Source organism: Dermacentor andersoni, chromosome 1, assembly GCF_023375885.2.
Source record: "Dermacentor andersoni chromosome 1, qqDerAnde1_hic_scaffold, whole genome shotgun sequence".
In the NCBI taxonomy this organism is placed as follows: domain Eukaryota; kingdom Metazoa; phylum Arthropoda; class Arachnida; order Ixodida; family Ixodidae; genus Dermacentor; species Dermacentor andersoni.
The window spans coordinates 201165201-201173620 of NC_092814.1; the positions used below are offsets into that span (position 1 = coordinate 201165201).

The 8420-nt window shown below is 46.4% G+C and overlaps 1 long non-coding RNA gene across 1 annotated transcript; it reads right to left on the bottom strand.

Annotated features, from left to right (window-relative positions):
- Nucleotides 1-938: 938 nt before the first annotated feature.
- LOC129380767 (uncharacterized) lies at nucleotides 939-4301 on the bottom strand. Its single transcript, XR_008608939.2, has 2 exons — nucleotides 4140-4301; nucleotides 939-1105 (listed from the first exon to the last, which is right to left on the bottom strand). It is a non-coding gene; the product is annotated as an uncharacterized lncRNA (long non-coding RNA).
- Nucleotides 4302-8420: the final 4119 nt, after the last annotated feature.

Genomic DNA, 8420 nt, shown 5'->3' on the forward strand with positions numbered 1-8420 from the left:
ATCTATACATTTTACCAGTGCATGAGTAGGGTTCAAGGCTGTTCTTTAAAATGCTCATGAGCACTTATCATGATCAGTTCCCCATATAAGTGGTTTTGCTGAAGAGAATACAGGAATATGAGCAAAATTGACATGGAACCAACATATAGATAACGTCTGCATAACTGCCTATCAAAAGTTATATTTTCTTAGAAAAAAAAAAAACTGGAACGTGCATCGCGTAATGTAAAACTTATTGCATACACCGCCTTCATTAAGATGATACTAGAATATTCAGCGTTGTTTGGAGTCCCCATCAAGTGACGCTTAAGAGGAAGTTGGAAAGAGTCTGGCGGCGCGTTTTATTTGTTCGACATACCGAAGGAAGGAATCGGTCACGCTTATGTTACAGCGTTGCAACTTCGATCTTCTTAAGGTACGTAGGAAAAAATATAGGCTGAAGGTGCTTTATCAAATAATGCAGGATCAACTTAAGATTGATAAGCTCAAATATCTACATGCTCCAGGCAAAAGATACCCGCGAACTAACCACGACTACGTCATAAAGCCGGACCATACCAACAGTGATACATATCGGTACTCATTTTTCCTGGATGCGATAGAAATGTGGAACCAATTGCCAAACGCTATTGTTAGCCTAAAAGATGTCACCGACTTTGAAAATGCTGCTGAGGCATATTTATGGGAGTTTTCGATTTAGTTTTGAAGTGCCAAGTGATATGTGCGACTTGATATTCATTGTACGTATTTTGATAAATGTCAGAAGTGTGCTGAACAGCATTCAAGTGAACATCTTATTAACTGTGAATTGACAAGTGTTAAGCAACTTTACGTACATTGACATTGTCCATATTTGATTTATGTAATTGTATTGTCCTCTCTGTTATGACCCTCTATGAGAGTTGACAGTATTAATAAATAAATAAATAGACGAGGAATGTGGGTAAGAACACTTTATTTTCAGCACACATGTTTTTTTAATGAACTGCTGTTATACTGCTAAAATCTGCACATTTAATAAAAGTACACTGCTCTGCTTCATCACTCCATGCTAAGTGCAAGTATCCTGTACCAGGAAGTCAAACCAAGACGTGGGATGTTCAGTCTGTGAAAATAAAAACAAGTTTGAAACATTAACGTGCAAAAACTAAAGCACACTCAAGAAAATAAACACAGCACAGGAACATATCCAATGAATCAGAATTACCTTTGAGAGCAAACATATAGTTTCTATGGCACAGTGAAGAAACCTTATTCCTCCGGCTTTTTTTGTGCGTGAGAAAATATGAAAGTGCATGCGTTCTCCCCATATTGTGTATCTGTCACCTTTTCACACACAACAAAGATGTCTTAATGTGCCCAATTGTCTTTGCATATCCATTTCTCTGCTCTCATACCATGATACCTACAGTTAAAGGCTGTAGCAATGCTTAGCTTGAATGAACCAACACAAGCTACATACACTGTGCTGTTGAACATGGCATTGTAAGTTAGATTCATGCACAGCACATTCATGTGCCATAAACATTTGATTGTGATTGTAGGCAAGATAAATAAAAAGAAGGTATGTAAATAAGAATATTCCCTAATAAGCTGTGCAGAAGTGCTCTCCCGTTTGGACAGAAGCCGAGCACAGCTGCAGTGAACAAGAAGCCAACTTATACAGTATTTAAAATCTAGGTTCTAAATGTGCTACAGATTTTTCTGAATTCATGGTGGAAAATCTAGGTGTTAAAGGTGACAAACATTTAAACAGGTCTCTATTCGGACTGGTAATGCTATGTGTCCCCTAGTTTGATAAAATATGCCATATCACTGGTCTCCCAAGCTACGGCTGCTGTCCAGTTGCAAGTGCAAATCACTCAATTATGTCTAGGGCACGTTTGAGCAAAAGGCAGCCAAGATTACTGTGCCATTGAGATCTATTTCCTGACATCTGATTTCTTCTCAGAAAGCTACCTGTCAAAAAAAACCTTCACAACAACATAACCCAAACCTTTCTTGAGTAAAGCCATCACACTGGTCCTTGAACACTAATTACACAGTGGCTCTTTGTGATGTAATGTTATGTACGTCAGCACCTAACGAAGTACAGGAAAATTTAATAATGGCAGCGTGACAGGTACACAAAAAAGTAAAGGGATAAAACATCACACAGGCTGCCATCAGTGTTCATATCTCCATTTCAATGTGGATGTTTTTAGCAGTGAGTACATGTTCTCATTAAAGTGAGTCATATTATTACAAAAGCGAAGGGCAAGGGTCTTTACATTCTAAACTGACAAATGTGCTTTATTACGATTCACCGCAATACAGGAGGTGTTTTGCAGTGAACCATCACATAAGGTTTTGGCTAACTACGGCGGGCGTGTCCGGCAGCGGGGCCTCTTGTGTATTGCGGTAAAGCGTATTATTGTGACAAGAGCTAACCTGGCACGTATGGCTTTAGCCAACAAAAGTTCTCAAGACATCATGCATCCTGCCACGAAAATCTGCTTTGATGAGAGTAGAACATTAGGTTAGTCGCTGACAGAAACCATACATTCCAGATTCACGTAAATCTTTCCCAATATCGGCATGCTTCACCGCAACACACAAATATGTTGCGGTGATAACGGTGGTCGAACAGGCTGGTGCAAATGTTTCGACAGGGGAGCGTGCCTTCATCAGGGCAACTGCTTTCCTTGGCAGTTTTCATATACGTGAGTCCCCCCAACTCCCAACAGGGGAGATTTACCTGGACCTTTGCCAAGAGACGTACCGACAAGCGTTTGGTAGTGGCTGGTAGAGATGCAGGAGTCTAAAATGCGTTGCGAAATTCGGTTCCGTAAGGTTAGCTTCACCGCAATACAAGTATGTTAAGCGGTTAGACATACAAAATATGTTGCGGTGAATCATAGCAAGGGTACCTGGCCTTTGATGCAAAGCAACTTCCCAAGAGGCACGGTAATTCCGTGGCTAGTTATGCAGTTCCCAGCATGCGAGTGAGTTCCCTGCGTTCGGCGGTTTCCCAGTGACATACAAAATTACATTGATTGACTGTGTTGTAAATGGGCGACGGCCCTATATGCTGATGCAAAAGCGTCGTTTCGCTTTCGAAAACTGCGCTCGGCTAAAGAGAACAACCTTGAATCGCAAAGCAGTTGAACAGGAAACTACGAAATTACGTAGCTATTATGGAAGAAATCAACAGCTCAGAAAAAAATGGCCGTGTAAACATTAACTGGCTTACGAGGTCGACAAACCAACGGTTCAAAGCATCACAGCCACGTCCGAAATAGCGCTGAAGGCCGGCCAGTACACTCAGGCGCCTCAGCGCGCGTAATGTAACAGGAGACGGCAGGTGCACGCGTACATCATTAAGGAACACATATTATTTATGTCGGTGAAAGCGGTCACTCTTCAGTTCTGACATGCTTCAGCGCGTAACACTAGTATACTGCGGCGAAGCTGACTTCAGGACGCCGACTTCTTCAACTCATCTAGCGAGGCAGGTTCGTTTATCACGCTTGGCAACGTTTGACATTTTCTGCCTTAATTTCGTTTGTTCTTTTTAATTTTCTTATCACAGTGACCCTGTATCACGCAGTAGCAGAGCTAGTTCCGCGTCTTAACTGCGTTAGGAAAGGCAAGCGTGTATGCAGCAGGCACGGCAGCATTGGCTCTTGTTTGGAAACTTCAAGAGACGCTCTTCCGCGCAGCGATGTCATTTGTATTATTAAAAGAATGCAGGTGATGATTAAATGAGCCGCAGCAAAGGTGTAAAAAAGCAGTAGTAATGCTGTTCTAAGATCCTCTCGCTCGAGCGAGATGGTCTTAAAAGAAACCCCGATGTAACGCGATCTGACGGAACAGCTCGTCATGCCAGTGTTTTCTTACGTCCTCGTTCTTTCGCGCATCCTCCCCTGAACCAGACTATTGAATGGTTCTGTGCACGCACTGACGATCCTGACGGAGGCAATACCACTCACATGAGCAGCGCCATATAAGATGCCACGGCCCATTCCACATGCCGGCTGCAATTTGACGCGGCCAGGAGGCAAAATATGCGCACAAGGTACCTAATGGTAACGCATCAAACTGCTCACAGCCCCAATCCTTTATTACACGCATATAGCGTGGAAAGATGAATTACTCACGCTCTAAGTGGGCACGGAATACGGACCGTTTCGCAGCGCAGCCGGCTCCGTAAGGCGACCGCCATGGAAATGAGCGGATGTGACATCATGGGTTATAGCGGACGTGACGTCATGGGTGAACGTAGACATTTCGGGCACCTTTCGTCTGCTGTGCCCCGGGCACAGCAGACACGGCCACCATTTCCAGGCTGGGGCGCGTAGAGCGCGCTCCGTAATCACGCACCGGAAGTCGCTTTGTAGCCGTTAAGTTTAAAAGAGCGCACTCTGCTGGCCAGAGCGCGCTCGAGCGCCTTAACGCGCCCATTACCAACGTTCGCATGTTGAAGTATGCAGAACACAGCCTTGTACGAGACGAGGTCGAAGGCTTTTGCCAAATCGATCTGCATCATCGCGACGTGATCGCCAATCGCATCGCAACACTCAAGCACACTTCGTGCCACGTGTACATTTGTTGTGATACTGCGGCCTTCAATGCCACAAGTCTGGTGCGGCCCTACCAATGTTTTAATTACACTTTGCAGTCGTTTGGCTAAAGCTTTCGTGAATATTTTATGGTCGACGTTGGCTAGAGTTATCGGGCGATATGACCCTGGCAACAAAAGTTTTTCCTCATCACCACTTTTCGGAATTAGCACGATATACGAGGTTGTGAAAGACAAGGGCAATCTTTTTCGCTCATACGCTTCGCTGATAACTTCGTGAAGAACACGAGCCAATGCAGACTTGAAGGTTTTATAGAAAGTGGCTCCCAAGCCATCAGGCCCAGGTGCTTTACCGATGGGCAACTCATCTATTGAGCAAGCACTCTGTCTCATTCCGGCTTATTGGTAGTTCCAGCCGTGTCCTAACTTCTTCATCAAGCTTTGGAAAATTCTTTCTCGTAGCTATCTTTAAGATTCCGCGGATGACCTAAAATTGCTTTAAAATGATCGGTGATACCTTGCTTTATGTCATTTTTGTCGGACGTAATGCGCTTGCCTTTAGCTAGCTGGCGGATTTCATTCCGACATGGGTATCTTTTCTCGTCTGATAAGGCTCATTTCGTTGGAATTTCTCCCGCCCACAACTTCTCAGACCTTGATCTCACAAGTGCTGCTTTGTATTTTTCTGTATCCATCCTTTCCATTTGAGTTTTCCCTTCCTTTAATTCGTTAACATACACACCAGGCTCAACACTTTCCATGCTGATAGAAAATTGCAGTTGCTGGCGAAGCTTTGCTTCTGCTTGTTTCAGGTTGTGTCTAATGACACTGCTTCTTTTAATGACCAATGTTATTACTTTCTGTTTAAATTCTTCCCACTGAATGGCGAAGCTTACTGGCTTGGCTGAAGTCAGGTTTTCTAGTTACTTCACTACAGCATCGACAAAAACATCGTCATGCGAGAACTGCGCATTAATTTTCCAAAGATCCCAGTGAAAGGTCCGTTTGCTTTGTCTTTTCCCGAATGTGGCAGTTACGAAGCAGTGATCGCTGTATGCTACAGCTTGCACATCATATTCACAACATAAAGGCACTAATTCGGCTGACACGTATAATCTATTTAATCGAGGGTGGCTATCACGCTGGAAGTGGATAAATCGCGGGCGAGTACCACTGGCAAAAACACTACCCACATCTTCCAGGTCATAATTGTGCACCACACCGTTCAGATATTCAGCACTCTTATCGAGAACGCGTGAACATTTTGCTCGATCTTCAGCATTGCATACACAGTTAAAATCACCCAGCAGTATTACCACCTTGCAACTGTTTACGTGCACTTCAAGACGCTCAAAGAAAGATTGCCGGTCCATTTCAATATTCTGCGCATAGATAGAAATAGCATGGTAATCCACATCCCTAAAACAAAAATCAGCCACTAAGAGGCGCCCAGTTTCACACGAAAACACTGACTGCACGCAAATGCCAATTATTTCGTAGGAATATAGCGCAGCCGCCTGATCCACACACCGCGTGACAAACGCCCACATCAAAGTGAGCACGAAAATTGGACACCATTATGTCGGTTAGCTCCTGGCTCTCAATTTTCGTTTCTTGTATTCCTACTATATGTAAGTCATTATCCAAGAGGAGACGACTTAGCTGACATTGCCGTCTTCTTGCACTGAGCCCTCGTACATTTAAAGGGACACTAAAGTGAAAAACGATTTCTTCTGCATCAGTAAATTACCGTTCTACAACACCAAAAACACCACTCTTACAACGATAAAACGTTTGGTCAGCCAGAAAAAGAGCAAGAACGAAATACGGGTGGCGACGCCTACTTAAGTTCCCGCACCTGGGGGCTGTTACGTCTTGGATCTTGATGGCATCTTCTAAGGCCTACTACACAGATGTAGCGGTACAGATTGACTACATTGTGTTCTAAAGGAACGAAATATTAAACATGGCAAGTTTCGGGAACCTTTATTCAGCCAACGCGGCCCAAATGCGAAAACATACTTTGGGATCCCTGACGTCACGCAGACATACAGTGTAAGATTTTGCAGTCGTAGCTTGTAGGACGATCGGAGGAACTTGGGGCGACAGGACTAGGCGAGCAGGATTTATTTACATTATTTACAGTTTAAACAAGACATACATCGACAGTCTAGCGTGACTCCCAAATGGAGCACGCAAGACGAAGCATACAGCAAACAAGCGCGCAGCTCACGAGTACATTGACGAGCACAGAGCACGACGACGAGCACCCACTAGCAGCCGACAACAGCCGCTTATAACCACTCCGTTCGACGTCATCGTTCGACGTCACCGTAGAAAGTCCTCGTGGTCGCCTTTGTGAGAAGAGGGTAGGGGTTTTACACACACACATGGCGCACAGGTTTCGGTGCTCTCTCCGAGGACCGACGACCTTTGCAGCGCAGTCGTCGTGGTATCCATTGTCTGGCGTCCCCCTAGTCAGGTGGTCACGCCCGAACCCAGTCGGCGTCTCTAAATTCCAGAGCGGACCTCGCACAGCGGCTTCCGCCGCTGCACATTGTCTGGTGTCTCGAAAAGTGCATGGGGAGGTTCCGCCAATTACCTCCCTCGAGAATTCCCCTGAGCTGACCCCTCGCCGCGTGGCTGCCGGTTATCCGCAGTTTTTTGAAGTGCGCCACCACGCCGGATCGGTCGACGCACCTGCAGCGGGCTGAAATAGCTGCAGGCCGATCCTAACAACAGGCGCTGGGGTTTCGGCGCGAAATTCAAATACTGATACTGGGACCTTCATTTTCTCATCTAATAATCAAACTATCTTTTTGAAATGACTGCCTGCTGGGTTCTCATACAATGCTTCATTAGTCTAAACTGATTTATTGTTTCGCTTTAGTGTCCCTTTAACGTGGCTACACGTAGCGTTCCTTCATTATTAACCGCCATGACTACACGGTAGAATGGTGCCCATCACAGTTACACAAGGATCAGTGCTCATAAAGATGCACCGAAGACCACGTCCAATGCCCCACCTCCTGGCAAGGTTCTAAAGAACTAGCGCTCAGGATGACGGCCATTGCACTAACCAACCCCCCAACCCCACTCGAGCTAGACAGCACGGAATTACGGAGGCGATTTACCCGCCTGCCGTGGGTCGACCGTAATGTTCGGCCGCAGCTTCAAGGTCGACCTCCTTATACCTGGCGCTTTGGGCGGTAACTCGTCCCCGCCGCTGCCGTCCTGTTTCGCCGTCCGGCTAACGGTCTGGTTGTGGGGCCGTTTCCCCGTCGGTTGGCTAGTTGGGCCGGTAAGGGTGTCCATGCCTTCAGATTCAACAAGGCAGAAGGTCGCCTCCGTCTCAGGTGGGGTTTTCACTTCAGCATTCGGCATGGCCGCAATGCCCTCTGCAGTCGCTTGCTGGTGTCCTGTGGCGACAGCCTGAGCAACTTGTTTCTCCTGTTCAAGCCGTACCACCAACTTTGCCACGACGTCAGCTGTTTCGCCCGCCGCGGACGACGTGTTTTCCATGTCCGTCTCGTCCATGAGTAGGGCAGAGTTGTCCTCGTTGCCCACGGGTCCGGTCACGCTAACGTACGTGCGCTCGCACTGACTGTCCTCATGGCCGAAGCGTCAGCACGCACCGCACCTTGGAATGCGGCATTCGCGACCAATGTGGCCCGTGCTGCGGCAGCGTAAGCAGAGAGGAGCCCTGCCCGGCACAACCACGAGAGCCAGTTCGCCGGCGACGCTCACGTGATGCGGAAAATCGTCGAGCTTTACACCTGGCTTCAACTTCAGCGTAAACAGCCTTGTTGTTGAGTTCTTATCAGCCACGCCGTGAACCCGCCAGCGCCCGCGGAAGACG